The sequence below is a fragment of the Bombina bombina genome, chromosome 7 (assembly GCF_027579735.1).
Source record: "Bombina bombina isolate aBomBom1 chromosome 7, aBomBom1.pri, whole genome shotgun sequence".
In the NCBI taxonomy this organism is placed as follows: domain Eukaryota; kingdom Metazoa; phylum Chordata; class Amphibia; order Anura; family Bombinatoridae; genus Bombina; species Bombina bombina.
In genome coordinates, this window is record NC_069505.1 from 607,043,699 (window position 1) to 607,065,448 (window position 21,750).

A 21,750-nucleotide genomic window follows, 5' to 3' on the forward strand; every position below is an offset into this window, starting at 1 on the left:
CTATGGGGCTGCAGTGAACAATAGGAATCAATGGTTTTGTATAAAAGGTGTACTAGCTTTAAGGGTTAACATTGTCTATGAATAAGGATGATTGAAAGCTAAAACGTGTAAGACAGATAACCTGCTTGAAGTACTCATTCACTTTTTGGTGCATATGCCTTTGTTTTTTCACTCACTTGGAATCAATTTGGAATACATTTGAAAGTTTTGAGCAAGCCTTTTTTATGACTTTCTTATATATATATAGTATTCTTCAACATAGGACTGCACTCACTGGGTTTTACAGAAAAACTTATTTATTAGATAACCTAATAAATATGTTTTTCTGTAAAACCCAGTGAGTGCAGTCCTATGTTGAAGAATACTATTAATATTATTTGATCTGGCACCCTGGTTGGCGACTATACGACATTGGGAGTGCAGATACACATGGAGGATATATATATATATACTATAATTGTGTTTGTAAGCGTCCGTTGCCGTCGGCAGTTGCGCACGCATCCTCAAAGGAATGTTGGATTCGCGCACAGCCACCTCGCGGTGTTGAGACAGCTTCAGGAGCTCCAACTCTCAGCTGTAACATAACAGCTTAGAGCTGGAGCTCCTGAAGCTTTAGGCATCTGCCGCATATGCAGCCGGAGCGCGATCGGTGCTTCACCTCCATATGAGGCCAGATGCCTGATTGTTACAGACGGTGACACTGTGTGTGTCACCGTCTGTATCGATCTTCTGCTGGTGCCGGTGGGAGGTGTGGGCGGGTGGAGGGTGGGCGGCTCAGCAGGGAAGGGAGTGGGAGTGCCCTAATAAAAATAACAAAAAAAGGCTGGCTCAGCAGGAAAAGGGAGGCAGTGGGAGTGCCCTAATTAAAAAAAAAAAGACAGGGGAGAGAGAGCAAAAGAGAGGGGAGAAAGCAAAAGAGAGGGGAGAGAGAGAAAAAGAGAGGGGGATAGCAAAAGAGAGGGGGAGAGAGAGCAAAAGAGAGGGGAGAAAGAGAGCATAAGAGGGGGGGAGAGAGAGCAAAAGAGAGGGAGAGCAAAATAGAGGGGGGAGAGAGAGCAAAAGAGAGTGGGGAGAGGGAGAGCAAAAGAGGGGGGGAGAGAGAGCAAAAGAGAGGGAGAGCAAAATAGAGGGGGGGGGGAGAGAGCAAAAGAGAGTGAGGAGAGGGAGAGCAAAAAAGGGGGGAGAGAGAGAAAAAGAGAGGGGGAGAGAGAGAGCAAAAAAGAGGGACAGAGAGAGAGCAAAAAAGAGGGAGAGAGAGAGAAAACGAGAGGGGGAGAGAGAGCAAAAGAGAAGGTGGAGAGAGAGCAAAAGAGAGGGGTAGAGAAAGCATAAAATAGAGGGGGAGAGAGAGAGAGCAAAAGATAGGGGGAGAGAGTGAGCAAAAGAGAGGGGGAAAGAGAGCAAACAAGAGGGGAGAAAGAGAGCAAATGAGAGGGGGAGAGAGCAAAAGGGAGAGGGGAGATAGAGAGCAAAAGAAAGGGGGAGCGAGCAAAATAGAGGGGGGGGATAGAGAGCAAAAGAGAGGGGAGAGAGAGCAAAAGAGAGGGGAGAGAGAGAGCAAAAAAAGAGGGGAGAGGGAACAAAAAAGAGGGGAGAGAGAGAGCAAAAGAGAAGGGGAGAGAGAGAGCATAAGTGAGGGAGAGCAAAAGAGAGGGGGAGAGAGCATAAGAGAGAGGGGGAGAGAGCAAAAGAGAGGGGGGAGAGAGAGCAAAAGTGGTGGTGAAAGATCCTCCTGGATGCAGCCTAAGCTGCATCCTGGTGGATTCTTTCACCACCCTGCCATTTTCAGAATCCACCTGGATGGCAGGGTGGTGAAATAATCCACCTGGATGCAGCGTGGTTATTATGCTACTGGTGCGGCAAGACATTTTATTGATGAGCATAACAAAGAAGTGAGTACATTCATCTAGATGGTAATAGATCTACTCTGCAAGAAACCACGGGGTGGTGACAGACTTAGGGATTTATGTAAAAAGGAGGCCTATTGGATATATACTTTAGAGACTAGGCATCACTGAGTTAAATATATAAATTACATATATTTCCCTTTTTCTTCTTCCTTTGGGGCATATTTATCAAGCTCCGCCCTGCAGGCTCACCAGAAACAGCAGTTATGAAGCAGCGGTCACAAAGACCCCTGCTCCATAACTTGTCTGCCTGCTCTGAGCAGGTGGACAGACATCGCCGGAAATCAACCAGATCGAGTACGATCGGGTTGATTGACACCCCCTGCTGGCGGCCCATATTCAGCGAGGTCTGGCGGACCTGATCCTCACTGTCAGATCAGGTCCGCCAGACTTTCATAAATAGGGGCCTTTATGTTTAGAATCGATGGGATTATCAATATGGTTATAATGCCTATTCTAGTATCGTGAGTAGCAAGTTGGAAGGATATGATATATGTTGCATTACAGACGTGCTCACTTAAAACCAGGTAATCTGTTGTTTTCTTTCCCTCTTCTTTTCTTATAATGTTGCCAGTATTGCTGGTATTGTTACTATTACTAACTTTTCCTTGGAGCAATTATAAATGTATAAATGTACATGTTTATGATTTATATATTTTCCATTCACCAATGTATAATAATATTTAGGAATCACATTAGAATCCACCTGGATGCAGCATAAATGCTCTGATACAAAGAGCAAGTTAAGAAACCATACAAGCTGGTAAACTAGATAAGTCTGCAGGCCCAGATAAAATTCCAATTGAATACTACAAAACACTGCAAAAAGAAATTAGTTCCATACTAGCTCATTTGATTTCGGCTTACCTTAACAGCTAAGTCACCCCCCTGGCCTACTTTGCAGGTGCACACATCTGCATAATCTTAAATCCAGACAGAGATCCGACTTTACCCTCTCCCATGTCCCTATTAAATGACAGATTGATTCATTGTTGGACACCCGCCTTCTCGCAATGGAGAAGGTGTTCGACAAAGTAGAATAGGACTACCCACTCACTTCCTTGGTAAGGTTTAGGATCAAATGCGACTTCCATAATCTCATTCAAACACTCTCTTCATGCCTGAGCTCTTCTGTCCTTGTTAATGGTGAGGTTTATTGGCCTTTCTTTTTGGGGAGGGGTACCCAACAGGGCTGCCCACTCTATCCTCTCCTTTTTCACTTAGCAATCGAGCAACTGGCCATTTATATTAGAGAGACCTTAGAAGGCATTAAAATTGGAACTCACATCACCTATCTTTATATGCTGATGATTTACTGCTATACTTACAAAACCAAATTAGCATGATTCCCAAACTCATTTGAAGATTTGAGCAAATCTCGAAAATATCAGGGTACAAAGTAAATTTCAATAATTCTGAATTGATCTACCTTCATAGAACCACTAACTCCTTATTGACACAAACTACCATTAAAATCAATAATGAACCTTTAAAATAATTAGGTATCTGCCTTCACATTAACACTATGCCACATGTGCTTAAACAATTAATTTCTTACTTGATTGGTGGTCAAAATTACCAATTTCTCTGTCGTGTCGGATCAGTCTAATAAAGACGATGCCTATGCCAAAACTACTGTACCCTTTGCAGTTGTTGCCAATAATGTTAACACAAGGTGACACTAGAAAGTCAAGTGACCTCTCATTAAATACAGAAGTTTCTATCAGCCAATCAAAGACAAGCTTACCAAATGTGGCTCAATTGCACCATTGTACTTTCAGGAGTTTAAAGGGACAGTTTAGGCCAAAATAAACTTTCATGATTCAGATAGAGCATGTCATTTTAAACAATTTTCCAATTTACTTTTATCACCAATTTTGCTTTGTTCTCTTGGTATTCTTAGTTGAAAGCTTAACCTAGGAGGTTCATATGCTAGTTTCTTAGACCTTGAAGGCCACCTATTTTCAGATTGCATTTTAACAGTTTTTCACCACTAGAGGGTGTTAGTTCACGTATTTCATATAGATAACACTGTGCTTGTGCACGTGAAGTTATCTGGGAGCAGGCACTGATTGGCTAGACTGCAAGTCTGTCAAAAGAACTGAAAAAAGGGGCAGTTTGCAGAGGCTTAGATACAAGATAATCACAGAGGTTAAAAGTATATTTTTATAACTGTGTTGGTTATGCAAAACTGGGGAATGGGTAATAAAGGGATTATCTATCTTTTAAAACAATAAACATTCTGGTGTAGACTGTCCCTTTAAGTCCTCCTCTATCTACAGGTAACGCAAGTTTGAGGTAGCTTATGCGCTATTTCCAAATGTTCCAAACAAACTTGTAGAAGGATCTTGGGATTTTCAAATTATCCCATAGGATAAGAGCTACTGAAATACTATTGGCTGGATGAAGATATCTCAGCCTGGAAGAAGACCTTCAGCGCCTGGAAGGAGATTTTCTCTGCCGGACTTTAGGAATGGTAAATACCTATTTGGGGTTAGACTTAGGTTTTATTTTTATTTTTTGGGGTGGTTTTTTTTTTAATATTAGGACTTTGTTATTTTCATGTATTGCAAAAGAGCATACAAATCCCCCTTTAGGGGCAATGGGTAGCTTAGTTTTTTTTTTTAGTGTTAGGTTTTTTATTTTGGGGAGGGTTACTGGGTTCGGAGGTTTACTGTTAGGGGTTAATTTGTATTTTTAGGTAAAAGAGCTGATCGCTTTAGGGCAATGCCCTACAAAAGGCCCTTTTAAGGGCTATTGGTAGTTTAGTCTTAGATTAGGGGGTGTTTTTATTTTTATAGGGGTATTAGATTAGGTTTAACTTTTTAAGTTTTGATAATTTAGTTTATTTTTTCTGTGATTTTAGACTTTTTTATTTTTTGTAATTTTAGATTTAATTATTGTAATTTAATCTTAGATTTTATTTTTAAATTAATGTTAGGCTTTTTTATTTTAATTGTAACCTAGTATTTTTAAATGTATGTAATGAGGGTTAATTTAGGGGGTGTTAGGTTAGGGGTTATTGATTAGTTATTTGCGTTGTGGGTTGGTGGATTTGGGGTTAATAGTTTAAATAGCTAGATTGCGTTGTGGGGGGATAGCGGATTTGGGGTTAATAGTTTAAATAGGTACTTTGCGATGTGGGAGAATGGTGGTTTAGAGGTTAATACATTTTATTATTAGTTGCGATGTGGGGGCATGGTGGATTAGGGGTTAATAGTTTAAATAGGTAGATTGCGTTGTGGGTGAATGGCGGACTAGGGGTTAAAACATTTTATTGTTAGTTGCGATGTGGGGGGTTGGTGGTATAGAGGTTAAAAACTTTAATAGATACTTTGCAATATGGGGGTTGGCGGATTAGGGCTTAATACATTTATTAGTTATTGCGGTGGGGGGGTGGCGGTTGAAAGGTAGATATTGTGCATGCGTTAGGTGTGTGATTTTATTTTAAGAGTGAGCGACGGGTAAAATATATATACGCTGCACTTGTATGCGGCGCCGCATATGCAGTCGAGTATAGTGTAAGGTCGGGTTACCATAGTAACCTATTAATGTCACCTTAGTTTTTTGCTATAAAATGTACAATTCTCTGGTGGGAACTACACATAATATGCCTTGGTAATATCATCTGCAACTCTACATCATTTGTTATGTACCTACGATGATATTATATTATGTATGTACGTTGATATTATATTAGTTATATAACGTATCAGTTTGTCTTTATATTTTCACTTGGGGATTGATAAATAAAGAGAAAAAAAAGAACTTACTGAAAAAAATAAAATAAGGAAAACACATTTTCTAACTTATCTGCAGAAAAGTATTTTGCAGCTAAGGCCTTTTATCAGGAGAAGCAATTTGGGATTTTGATCACTTTAAAAACACTCTGGCATCAGCTAAAAATATTGGAAGGAATGGAATTGATTTCTGAATATTAACCGTGAAATTCCATAACTAAACTCCTTAATCAAATAAAAGTTTAATATATGAATTTATATCATAATATAATCTAACATAATGTACAGTAATATAACATGATATGATATAATATTATAAAATCTAATTTAGTATAATATGACTATGGATTTTACCTTTCAACACGGAAATTACTATTTCATCCCTTAAGGTAAAAAATGTCAAGCTTATGAGAAATAAATTGCCCGTATAATAAACATATTTTAAACATCAGCTTGCTTACGCATTACATTTTATAATCTGCCATCTCGGAATGTAGACAGTCAAGAAAATATTGTAGTAAGAAGAGTGTTTAACCCAAACAATTACATTATATAGTTGAAGGAACATATTTATATTTTTCTTATATTTTTCTTCCCCCAAGGGCAAATACATTTTTTACAGTTGTTATTATAATTTATTTTGCTAGTGACAATCCTTATGATACAAACTTGCCAATTAGGGACTAGATTACAAGTAGAGTGATATTATTTTTTTGCCGCTAGGGTTAAGCTTTTTGCGCTAGTCGTTAGACTTGTGTGCAGCGAAAAAATTTGTTTTGTTTCGGACCTATTCGGATGTTTTCGATTTTTGTTTTCGGATCGATTCAAATTCGGATACATTTGAATGCATTAGTTTTGGATTCGTTCGGATTCATTCGGATTCAAATAAATTCAGATGTGTTCGGATGTATTCGGTTCGGATTCGATTAGTAAATTCGGATGTTCGGTATGTGTTAGGTGGGATGTGCTGTGTATTAGACTAGTATTATGTACTGTAATATTAAGTGTAACCCATAGCAGATAAAATAACCTAATATACAGTACAATACTAGTGTAATTGTGATTAGTACATGGCCATCCGAATGTTATGAATAAATCCGAACTAATTCGGATTTATTCGTTAGTTTCAATTCAGAAATTCTAATCGATCCGAATCTCCGAATTTGAACGAAACAAAACACACATGTCTACTAGTCGTGTTGCGTTCGTATTATAAGTTTATTTTGCGCAAATACATATATATATCTATACTGGAGAAAAGGTATTCCTCTACAATACATTATTGTAAACTTCAAAGAAACCTGTGAGGTTATGTTAAAAAATGCTGCCTGTAGAAGTCTTTTCTTAAAGGTGATGCATATGCACTGATGTCATAGTTTACTGAGGATTGCCATGACTACGTTTTTTTGGCACAGTTTCTCTCATTGGGGGTGGGGTTAGCGCTATTAAAATTGCCAATTGTGGTTTGTGTTTGTTTGTCTGAGGAATGGTAGCGTCCCCCCAAAACGTCACGCCTGTTACATTAAACTTCACTTGTAAAAAGACCAAATAGTGCCTCCCTATGTCCTATGTATTAAAATGTTGCCACCTCTCTTCTGGACTTTATATAAATATACATATATATATTATATTCCGGGGTTGAAAAAGTTGCCCAAGATCTAGTGGTCCTATGAAATTTCTTAGTGGTCCCATTTTTTAACTTCATATTTTTGCATTGCGGAATGTGTAAAATTGAAATTTCACGATACATGCTTATATTAGCTAAAATACACTTTCTATGCACTTTTATTGCACACCTCTTCAGCACCTCTATTTAAAGGGACAGTCTAATATTTATTGTTTTAAAAGATAGATAATCCCTTTATTACCCATTCCCTAGTTTTGCATAACCAACACAGTTATATTAATATACTTTTTACACCTCTGTGATTAACTTGTATCTAAGCCTCTGCAAACTGCCCCTTTATTTCAGTTCTTTTGACAGACTTGCAGTTTAGCCAATCAGTGCCTGCTCCCAGATAACTTCACGTGCACGAGCACAGTGTTATCTATATGAAATACATGAACTAACACCCTCTAGTGGTCAAAAACTATTAAAATGCATTCTGAAAAGAGGTGGCCTTCAAGGTCTAAGAAATTAGCATATGAACCTCCTAGGTTAAGCTTTCAACTAAGAATAACAAGAGAACAAAGCAAAATTGGTGATAAAAGTAAATTGGAAAATTGTTTAAAATGTTTAAAATGACATGCTCTATCTGAATCATGAAAGTTTATTTTGGCCTAGACTGTCCTTTAAGCACACCTCAGTTCATCTTAAATGAATACAATAAACCTAAATAACCGTTCAACTAATGCCCCTTCAAAGAATTGGAATCCTTAAAAAAAAATGTGTCCCAATTTTGAGAGAGAGAGAGAGAGAGACAGAGAGAGACAGAGAGAGACAGAGAGAGAGACAGAGAGACAGAGAGAGAGACAGAGAGAAAGAGAGAGAGACAGAGAGAAAGAGAGAAAAGGAGCGAGAATGAGAGAAAAAGAGAGAGAAAGATATATATAGAGAGAGATAGAAATAGAAAAGAGAGAGAAAGAGAGAGAAAGAAAGAAACAAAGAAAGAAAAAGAGAAAGAGAGAGAGATAATGAAAAAGAGAGAAGAGAATGAGAGGAGATAGAAAAGAGAGAAAGAGAGGGGATAGATAGAGATAGAGAGAGAGAGAGAGAGAGAGAAGCGAAAGAAAGAGAGGAAAGAGAAAGAGAGCGAGAAAGAGGAGAGAAAGAGAGAGAGCGACAGACAGGCAGAAGGGAGAGAGAATGAAACACAGGGAAGAGAGACACTCACACAAAGGAAGGGGAGAGAGAGAGACACAGAAGAAGGGGAGAGATACACACAGAGGAAGGGGAGAGAAGGAAAAAGAGAGAGAGAGAGAGAGAGAGATAGAGAGGAAGGGGAGAGAGAGACACAGAGGAAAGGGGGAGAGAGACACAGAGAAAGGAGAGAGAGAGAGCTGCAGAGGAAAGAGAGAGAGACACAGAGGTTGAGAGAGACACACGGAGGGGAGAGAGACACACACAGTGGGTAGAGAGATACATTTAGAAGCGAGAGAGAGTAGAGAGAGAGAGACACACATAGGGGAGAGAGAGAGACAGAAGGGAGAGAGAGACACAAAGGGAAGAGAGACACTCACATAGAGGAAGGGGAGAGAGAGAGAGACACAGAGGAAGGGGAGAGAGAGATACATACAGGAAGGGGAGAGAGAGAGACACACAGAGGGGAGAGAGAGAGAGACACAGAGGAAGGGGAGAGAGAGATACATACAGGAAGGGGAGAGACACAGAAGAAGGGGAGAGAGAGAGAGACACAGATGGGAGAAAAAGATAGACACACAGGGGGATATTTATCAAAGCCTCAACTATGCTGCATTCGCCGGCACCAATACGCTTGCCTAACATTGCCTAACATCGCGGACGCGGACCTGAATGCGATCTCCATGTTTATAAAAAAAGCCGGCAAAAAGCTGCGCACCAAGTACTGGGCGATGAGCATCGGACTGTTGTTAACGGTCATCGATCTCACGTCTATTCAGCTTTTTCCCAACTTTATTTATACCCTGTCACTAAACCCCGCCACTATACTAAAATGTTTATATCCTATCCTGCCGCTCCCAGACACCACCGCAACCTAAATAAAATGTATTAACCCCTATCCCGCCATTCCCAGACCCCACCGCCACTAAATAAACATATTAACCCCTAAACCTCTGGCCTCCCACATCACCACCATAAACTAAACCTATTAACCCTTAAACCGTCAGCCCCCCACATCGCCATAAACTAAATTAAGCTATTAACCCCTAAACCTAACAACCTGCTAACTTTACATTAAAATTACAACATCGCTATCTTAAAATAAATTTAAACTTACCTGTAGAATTAAAATAAACTAATTCTAAACTATTAATTAACCTACCCTAACTATTATACTAAAACTTAATTAAACTACCAATTAAATAATCTATATTACATATTAAAAATCCCTAACCCTACTCAAATGATTTAAATATACTATTAAACATTAATAGCAGGGGGTGTCAATCATCCCGATCGTATCTGATCAGAATGATTGCCCTCTACCATCTCAGAGGTGGCGGACCGCTGCTTCTTAAATCCTGATTCCGGGAAAGCCAAAAGACTCACACAGAATGAGCAACATACGCTTCTTAATAAATGAGCCACATAGTGTCTGTTTTGTGTAATACTTTCCCATTAGCAATTACCCTTATAGGGGAGACTTGTGCAAGGTTACAGTGTATGCACAAAACAGGAAATGCCAGCTTGTATTCATTTATTAGAATAGTTGGCAGCAGAATTAAATTAGGGGACTGTTGTCCATTTTGTAGCCACAGAAAACAAAACACCTTTGCTTGTTATAAGTGCTGGTATATAATTTATATAGGCATCATTGTTATAAGTGCTGGTATATAATTTATATAGGCATCATTGTTATAAGTGCTGGTATATAATTTATATAGGCATCATTGTTATAAGTGCTGGTATATAATTTATATAGGCATCATTGTTATAAGTGCTGGTATATAATTTATATAGGTATCATTGTTATAAGTGCTGGTATATAATTTATATAGGCATCATTGTTATAAGTGCTGGTATATAATTTATATAGGCATCATTGTTATAAGTGCTGGTATATAATTTATATCGGCATCATTGTTATAAGTGCTGGTATATAATTTATATAGGCATCATTGTTATAAGTGCTGGTATATAATTTATATAGGCATCATTGTTATAAGTGCTGGTATATAATTTATATAGGCATCATTGTTATAAGTGCTGGTATATAATTTATATCGGCATCATTGTTATAAGTGCTGGTATATAATTTATATAGGCATCATTGTTATAAGTGCTGGTATATAATGTATATAGGCAACATTGTTATAAGTGCTGGTATATAATGTATATAGGCATCATTGTTATAAGTGCTGGTATATAATTTATATAGGCATCATTGTTATAAGTGCTGGTATATAATTTATATAGGTATCATTGTTATAAGTGCTGGTATATAATTTATATAGGCATCATTGTTATAAGTGCTGGTATATAATTTATATAGGCATCATTGTTATAAGTGCTGGTATATAATTTATATAGGCATCATTGTTATAAGTGCTGGTATATAATTTATATAGGCATCATTGTTATAAGTGCTGGTATATAATTTATATAGGTATCATTGTTATAAGTGCTGGTATATAATTTATATAGGCATCATTGTTATAAGTGCTGGTATATAATTTATATAGGCATCATTGTTATAAGTGCTGGTATATAATTTATATCGGCATCATTGTTATAAGTGCTGGTATATAATTTATATAGGCATCATTGTTATAAGTGCTGGTATATAATTTATATAGGCATCATTGTTATAAGTGCTGGTATATAATTTATATAGGCATCATTGTTATAAGTGCTGGTATATAATTTATATCGGCATCATTGTTATAAGTGCTGGTATATAATTTATATAGGCATCATTGTTATAAGTGCTGGTATATAATGTATATAGGCAACATTGTTATAAGTGCTGGTATATAATGTATATAGGCATCATTGTTATAAGTGCTGGTATATAATTTATATAGGCATCATTGTTATAAGTGCTGGTATATAATTTATATAGGTATCATTGTTATAAGTGCTGGTATATAATTTATATAGGCATCATTGTTATAAGTGCTGGTATATAATTTATATAGGCATCATTGTTATAAGTGCTGGTATATAATTTATATAGGCATCATTGTTATAAGTGCTGGTATATAATTTATATAGGCATCATTGTTATAAGTGCTGGTATATAATTTATATAGGTATCATTGTTATAAGTGCTGGTATATAATTTATATAGGCATCATTGTTATAAGTGCTGGTATATAATTTATATAGGCATCATTGTTATAAGTGCTGGTATATAATTTATATAGGAATCATTGTTATACGTGCTGGTATATAATTTATATAGGCATCATTGTTATAAGTGCTGGTATATAATTTATATAGGCATCATTGTTATAAGTGCTGGTATATAATTTATATAGGCATCATTGTTATAAGTGCTGGTATATAATGTATATAGGTATCATTGTTATAAGTGCTGGTATATAATGTATATAGGCATCATTGTTATAAGTGCTGGTATATAATGTATATAGGCATCATTGTTATAAGTGCTGGTATATAATTTATTTAGGTATCATTGTTATAAGTGATGGTATATAATTTATATAGGTATCATTGTTATAAGTGCTGGTATATAATTTATATAGGCATCATTGTTATAAGTGCTGGAATATAATTTATATAGGCATCATTGTTATATGTGCTGGTATATAATTTATATAGGCATCATTGTTATAAGTGCTGGTATATAATTTATATAGGCATCATTGTTATAAGTGCTGGTATATAATTTATATAGGCATCATTGTTATAAGTGCTGGTATATAATTTATATCGGCATCATTGTTATAAGTGCTGGTATATAATTTATATAGGCATCATTGTTATAAGTGCTGGTATATAATGTATATAGGCAACATTGTTATAAGTGCTGGTATATAATGTATATAGGCATCATTGTTATAAGTGCTGGTATATAATTTATATAGGCATCATTGTTATAAGTGCTGGTATATAATTTATATAGGTATCATTGTTATAAGTGCTGGTATATAATTTATATAGGCATCATTGTTATAAGTGCTGGTATATAATTTATATAGGCATCATTGTTATAAGTGCTGGTATATAATTTATATAGGCATCATTGTTATAAGTGCTGGTATATAATTTATATAGGCATCATTGTTATAAGTGCTGGTATATAATTTATATAGGTATCATTGTTATAAGTGCTGGTATATAATTTATATAGGCATCATTGTTATAAGTGCTGGTATATAATTTATATAGGCATCATTGTTATAAGTGCTGGTATATAATTTATATAGGTATCATTGTTATACGTGCTGGTATATAATTTATATAGGCATCATTGTTATAAGTGCTGGTATATAATTTATATAGGCATCATTGTTATAAGTGCTGGTATATAATTTATATAGGCATCATTGTTATAAGTGCTGGTATATAATGTATATAGGTATCATTGTTATAAGTGCTGGTATATAATGTATATAGGCATCATTGTTATAAGTGCTGGTATATAATGTATATAGGCATCATTGTTATAAGTGCTGGTATATAATTTATTTAGGTATCATTGTTATAAGTGATGGTATATAATTTATAAAGGTATCATTGTTATAAGTGCTGGTATATAATTTATATAGGCATCATTGTTATAAGTGCTGGAATATAATTTATATAGGCATCATTGTTATATGTGCTGGTATATAATTTATATAGGCATCATTGTTATAAGTGCTGGTATATAATTTATATAGGCATCATTGTTATAAGTGCTGGTATATAATTTATATAGGCATCATTGTTATAAGTGCTGGTATATAATGTATATAGGTATCATTGTTATAAGTGCTGGTATATAATGTATATAGGCATCATTGTTATAAGTGCTGGTATATAATTTATATAGACATCATTGTTATAAGTGCTGGTATATAATTTATATAGGCATCATTGTTATAAGTGCTGGTATATAATTTATATAGGCATCATTGTTATAAGTGCTGGTATATAATGTATATAGGTATCATTGTTATAAGTGCTGGTATATAATGTATATAGGCATCATTGTTATAAGTGCTGGTATATAATTTATATAGGCATCATTGTTATAAGTGCTGGTATATAATTTATATAGGTATCATTGTTATAAGTGCTGGTATATAATGTATATAGGCATCATTGTTATAAGTGCTGGTATATAATGTATATAGGCATCATTGTTATAAGTGCTGGTATATAATTTATATAGACATTGTTATAAGTGCTGGTATATAATTTATATAGGCATCATTGTTATAAGTGCTGGTATATAATTTATATAGGCATCATTGTTATAAGTGCTGGTATATAATTTATATAGGCATCATTGTTATAAGTGCTGGTATATAATTTATATAGGCATCATTGTTATAAGTGCTGGTATATAATTTATATAGGCATCATTGTTATAAGTGCTGGTATATAATTTATATAGGCATCATTGTTATAAGTGCTGGTATATAATGTATATAGGCATCATTGTTATAAGTGCTGGTATATAATGTATATAGGTATCTTTGTTATAAGTGCTGGTATATAATTTATATAGGTATCATTGTTATAAGTGCTGGTATATAATGTATATAGGCATCATTGTTATAAGTGCTGGTATATAATTTATATAGGCATCATTGTTATAAGTGCTGGTATATAATGTATATAGGTATCATTGTTATAAGTGCTGGTATATAATGTATATAGGCATCATTGTTATAAGTGCTGGTATATAATTTATATCGGCATCATTGTTATAAGTGCTGGTATATAATTTATATAGGCATCATTGTTATAAGTGCTGGTATATAATTTATATAGGTATCATTGTTATAAGTGCTGGTATATAATTTATATAGTCATCATTGTTATAAGTGCTGGTATATAATTTATATAGGCATCATTGTTATAAGTGCTGGTATATAATATATATAGGCATCATTGTTATAAGTGCTGGTATATAATTTATATAGGCATCATTGTTATAAGTGCTGGTATATAATTTATATAGGCATCATTGTTATAAGTGCCGGTATATAATTTATATAGGTATCATTGTTATAAGTGCTGGTATATAATTTATATAGGCATCATTGTTATAAGTGCTGGTATATAATTTATATAGGCATCATTGTTATAAGTGCTGGTATATAATTTATATAGGTATCATTGTTATAAGTGCTGGTATATAATGTATATAGGTATCATTGTTATAAGTGCTGGTATATAATGTATATAGGCATCATTGTTATAAGTGCTGGTATATAATTTATATCGGCATCATTGTTATAAGTGCTGGTATATAATTTATATAGGCATCATTGTTATAAGTGCTGGTATATAATTTATATAGGTATCATTGTTATAAGTGCTGGTATATAATTTATATAGTCATCATTGTTATAAGTGCTGGTATATAATTTATATAGGCATCATTGTTATAAGTGCTGGTATATAATATATATAGGCATCATTGTTATAAGTGCTGGTATATAATTTATATAGGCATCATTGTTATAAGTGCTGGTATATAATTTATATAGGCATCATTGTTATAAGTGCCGGTATATAATTTATATAGGTATCATTGTTATAAGTGCTGGTATATAATTTATATAGGCATCATTGTTATAAGTGCTGGTATATAATTTATATAGGCATCATTGTTATAAGTGCTGGTATATAATGTATATAGGTATCATTGTTATAAGTGCTGGTATATAATTTATATCGGCATCATTGTTATAAGTGCTGGTATATAATGTATATAGGCATCATTGTTATAAGTGCTGGTATATAATGTATATAGGCATCATTGTTATAAGTGCTGGTATATAATGTATATAGGTATCATTGTTATAAGTGCTGGTATAAAATTTATATCGGCATCATTGTTATAAGTGCTGGTATATAATGTATATAGGCATCATTGTTATAAGTGCTGGTATATAATGTATATAGGCATCATTGTTATAAGTGCTGGTATATAATGTATATAGGTATCATTGTTATAAGTGCTGGTATATAATGTATATAGGTATCTTGTTATAAGTGCTGGTATATAATTTATATAGGCATCATTGTTATAAGTGCTGGTATATAATTTATATAGGTATCATTGTTATAAGTGCTGGTATATAATTTATATAGGTATCATTGTTATAAGTGCTGGTATATAATTTATATAGGCATCATTGTTATAAGTGCTGGTATATAATTTATATAGGCATCATTGTTATAAGTGCTGGTATATAATTTATATAGGTATCATTGTTATAAGTGCTGGTATATAATGTATATAGGCATCATTGTTATAAGTACTGGTATATAATTTATATAGGCATCATTGTTATAAGTGCTGGTATATAATGTATATAGGTATCATTGTTATAAGTGCTGGTATATAATGTATATAGGCATCATTGTTATAAGTGCTGGTATATAATTTATATCGGCATCATTGTTATAAGTGCTGGTATATAATTTATATAGGCATCATTGTTATAAGTGCTGGTATATAATTTATATAGGTATCATTGTTATAAGTGCTGGTATATAATTTATATAGTCATCATTGTTATAAGTGCTGGTATATAATTTATATAGGCATCATTGTTATAAGTGCTGGTATATAATGTATATAGGCATCATTGTTATAAGTGCTGGTATATAATTTATATAGGCATCATTGTTATAAGTGCTGGTATATAATTTATATAGGCAACATTGTTATAAGTGCTGGTATATAATTTATATAGGCATCATTGTTATAAGTGCTGGTATATAATTTATATAGGCATCATTGTTATAAGTGCTGGTATATAATTTATATAGGTATCATTGTTATAAGTGCTGGTATATAATTTATATAGGCATCATTGTTATAAGTGCTGGTATATAATGTATATAGGCATCATTGTTATAAGTGCTGGTATATAATTTATATAGGCATCATTGTTATAAGTGCTGGTATATAATTTATATAGGCATCATTGTTATAAGTGCTGGTATATAATTTATATAGGTATCATTGTTATAAGTGCTGGTATATAATTTATATAGGCATCATTGTTATAAGTGCTGGTATATAATTTATATAGGCATCATTGTTATAAGTGCTGGTATATAATTTATATAGGTATCATTGTTATACGTGCTGGTATATAATGTATATAGGTATCATTGTTATAAGTGCTGGTATATAATTTATATAGGCATCATTGTTATAAGTGCTGGTATATAATTTATATAGACATCATTGTTATAAGTGCTGGTATATAATTTATATAGGCATCATTGTTATAAGTGCTGGTATATAATTTATATAGGCATCATTGTTATAAGTGCTGGTATATAATGTATATAGGCATCATTGTTATAAGTGCTGGTATATAATTTATATAGGAATCATTGTTATAAGTGCTGGTATATAATTTATATCGGCATCATTGTTATAAGTGCTTGTATATAATTTATATAGGCATCATTGTTATAAGTGCTGGTATATAATTTATATAGGCATCATTGTTATAAGTGCTGGTATATAATTTATATAGGCATCATTGTTATAAGTGTTGGTATATAATTTATATAGGCATCATTGTTATAAGTGCTGGTATATAATGTATATAGGTATCATTGTTATAAATGCTGGTATATAATGTATATAGGTATCATTGTTATAAGTGCTGGTATATAATTTATATAGGCATCATTGTTATAAGTGCTGGTATATAATTTATATAGGTATCATTGTTATAAGTGCTGGTATATAATTTATATAGGTATCATTGTTATAAGTGCTGGTATATAATTTATATAGGCATCATTGTTATAAGTGCTGGTATATAATTTATATAGGCATCATTGTTATAAGTGCTGGTATATAATGTATATAGGTATCATTGTTATAAGTGCTGGTATATAATGTATATAGGCATCATTGTTATAAGTGCTGGTATATAATGTATATAGGCATCATTGTTATAAGTGCTGGTATATAATTTATATAGGTATCATTGTTATAAGTGCTGGTATATAATTTATATAGGTATCATTGTTATAAGTGCTGGTATATAATTTATATAGGCATCATTGTTATAAGTGCTGGAATATAATTTATATAGGCATCATTGTTATATGTGCTGGTATATAATTTATATAGGCATCATTGTTATAAGTGCTGGTATATAATTTATATAGGCATCATTGTTATAAGTGCTGGTATATAATTGATATAGGCATCATTGTTATAAGTGCTGGTATATAATGTATATAGGTATCATTGTTATAAGTGCTGGTATATAATGTATATAGGCATCATTGTTATAAGTGCTGGTATATAATTTATATAGACATCATTGTTATAAGTGCTGGTATATAATTTATATAGGCATCATTGTTATAAGTGCTGGTATATAATTTATATAGGCATCATTGTTATAAGTGCTGGTATATAATGTATATAGGTATCATTGTTATAAGTGCTGGTATATAATGTATATAGGCATCATTGTTATAAGTGCTGGTATATAATTTATATAGACATCATTGTTATAAGTGCTGGTATATAATTTATATAGGTATCATTGTTATAAGTGCTGGTATATAATGTATATAGGCATCATTGTTATAAGTGCTGGTATATAATGTATATAGGCATCATTGTTATAAGTGCTGGTATATAATTTATATAGACATCATTGTTATAAGTGCTGGTATATAATTTATATAGGCATCATTGTTATAAGTGCTGGTATATAATTTATATAGGCATCATTGTTATAAGTGCTGGTATATAATTTATATAGGTATCATTGTTATAAGTGCTGGTATATTATTTATATAGGCATCATTGTTATAAGTGCTGGTATATAATTTATATAGGCATCATTGTTATAAGTGCTGGTATATAATTTATATAGGCATCATTGTTATAAGTGCTGGTATATAATTTATATAGGCATCATTGTTATAAGTGCTGGTATATAATTTATATAGGCATCATTGTTATAAGTGCTGGTATATAATTTATATAGGCATCATTGTTATAAGTGCTGGTATATAATTTATATAGGAATCTTTGTTATAAGTGCTGGTATATAATGTATATAGGCATCATTGTTATAAGTGCTGGTATATAATGTATATAGGTATCATTGTTATAAGTGCTGGTATATAATTTATATAGGTATCATTGTTATAAGTGCTGGTATATAATGTATATAGGCATCATTGTTATAAGTGCTGGTATATAATTTATATAGGCATCATTGTTATAAGTGCTGGTATATAATGTATATAGGTATCATTGTTATAAGTGCTGGTATATAATGTATATAGGCATCATTGTTATAAGTGCTGGTATATAATTTATATCGGCATCATTGTTATAAGTGCTGGTATATAATTTATATAGGCATCATTGTTATAAGTGCTGGTATATAATTTATATAGGTATCATTGTTATAAGTGCTGGTATATAATTTATATAGTCATCATTGTTATAAGTGCTGGTATATAATTTATATAGGCATCATTGTTATAAGTGCTGGTATATAATATATATAGGCATCATTGTTATAAGTGCTGGTATATAATTTATATAGGCATCATTGTTATAAGTGCTGGTATATAATTTATATAGGCATCATTGTTATAAGTGCCGGTATATAATTTATATAGGTATCATTGTTATAAGTGCTGGTATATAATTTATATAGGCATCATTGTTATAAGTGCTGGTATATAATTTATATAGGCATCATTGTTATAAGTGCTGGTATATAATGTATATAGGTATCATTGTTATAAGTGCTGGTATATAATTTATATTGGCATCATTGTTATAAGTGCTGGTATATAATGTATATAGGCATCAATGTTATAAGTGCTGGTATATAATGTATATAGGCATCATTGTTATAAGTGCTGGTATATAATGTATATAGGTATCATTGTTATAAGTGCTGGTATATAATGTATATAGGTATCATTGTTATAAGTGCTGGTATATAATGTATATAGGTATCATTGTTATAAGTGCTGGTATAAAATTTATATCGGCATCATTGTTATAAGTGCTGGTATATAATGTATATAGGCATCATTGTTATAAGTGCTGGTATATAATGTATATAGGCATCATTGTTATAAGTGCTGGTATATAATGTATATAGGTATCATTGTTATAAGTGCTGGTATATAATGTATATAGGTATCATTGTTATAAGTGCTGGTATATGATTTATATAGGCATCATTGTTATAAGTGCTGGTATATAATTTATATATGTATCATTGTTATAAGTGCTGGTATATAATTTATATAGGTATCATTGTTATAAGTGCTGGTATATAATTTATATAGGCATCATTGTTATAAGTGCTGGTATATAATTTATATAGGCATCATTGTTATAAGTGCTGGTATATAATTTATATAGGTATCATTGTTATAAGTGCTGGTATATAATGTATATAGGCATCATTGTTATAAGTACTGGTATATAATTTATATAGGCATCATTGTTATAAGTGCTGGTATATAATGTATATAGGTATCATTGTTATAAGTGCTGGTATATAATGTATATAGGCATCATTGTTATAAGTGCTGGTATATAATTTATATCGGCATCATTGTTATAAGTGCTGGTATATAATTTATATAGGCATCATTGTTATAAGTGCTGGTATATAATTTATATAGGTATCATTGTTATAAGTGCTGATATATAATTTATATAGTCATCATTGTTATAAGTGCTGGTATATAATTTATATAGGCATCATTGTTATAAGTGCTGGTATATAATGTATATAGGCATCATTGTTATAAGTGCTGGTATATAATTTATATAGGCATCATTGTTATAAGTGCTGGTATATAATTTATATAGGCAACATTGTTATAAGTGCTGGTATATAATTTATATAGGCATCATTGTTATACGTGCTGGTATATAATTTATATAGGCATCATTGTTATAAGTGCTGGTATATAATTTATATAGGTATCATTGTTATAAGTGCTGGTATATAATTTATATAGGCATCATTGTTATAAGTGCTGGTATATAATGTATATAGGCATCATTGTTATAAGTGCTGGTATATAATTTATATAGGCATCATTGTTATAAGTGCTGGTATATAATTTATATAGGCATCATTGTTATAAGTGCTGGTATATAATTTATATAGGTATCATTGTTATAAGTGCTGGTATATAATTTATATAGGCATCATTGTTATAAGTGCTGGTATATAATTTATATAGGCATCATTGTTATAAGTGCTGGTATATAATTTATATAGGTATCATTGTTATACGTGCTGGTATATAATGTATATAGGTATCATTGTTATAAGTGCTGGTATATAATTTATATAGGCATCATTGTTATAAGTGCTGGTATATAATTTATATAGACATCATTGTTATAAGTGCTGGTATATAATTTATATAGGCATCATTGTTATAAGTGCTGGTATATAATTTATATAGGCATCATTGTTATAAGTGCTGGTATATAATGTATATAGGCATCATTGTTATAAGTGCTGGTATATAATTTATATAGGCATCATTGTTATAAGTGCTGGTATATAATGTATATAGGCATCATTGTTATAAGTGCTGGTATATAATTTATATAGGAATCATTGTTATAAGTGCTGGTATATAATTTATATCGGCATCATTGTTATAAGTGCTTGTATATAATTTATATAGGCATCATTGTTATAAGTGCTGGTATATAATTTATATAGGCATCATTGTTATAAGTGCTGGTATATAATTTATATAGGCATCATTGTTATAAGTGTTGGTATATAATTTATATAGGCATCATTGTTATAAGTGCTGGTATATAATGTATATAGGTATCATTGTTATAAATGCTGGTATATAATGTATATAGGTATCATTGTTATAAGTGCTGGTATATAATTTATATAGGCATCATTGTTATAAGTGCTGGTATATAATTTATATAGGTATCATTGTTATAAGTGCTGGTATATAATTTATATAGGTATCATTGTTATAAGTGCTGGTATATAATTTATATAGGCATCATTGTTATAAGTGCTGGTATATAATTTATATAGGCATCATTGTTATAAGTGCTGGTATATAATGTATATAGGTATCATTGTTATAAGTGCTGGTATATAATGTATATAGGCATCATTGTTATAAGTGCTGGTATATAATGTATATAGGCATCATTGTTATAAGTGCTGGTATATAATTTATATAGGTATCATTGTTATAAGTGCTGGTATATAATTTATATAGGTATCATTGTTATAAGTGCTGGTATATAATT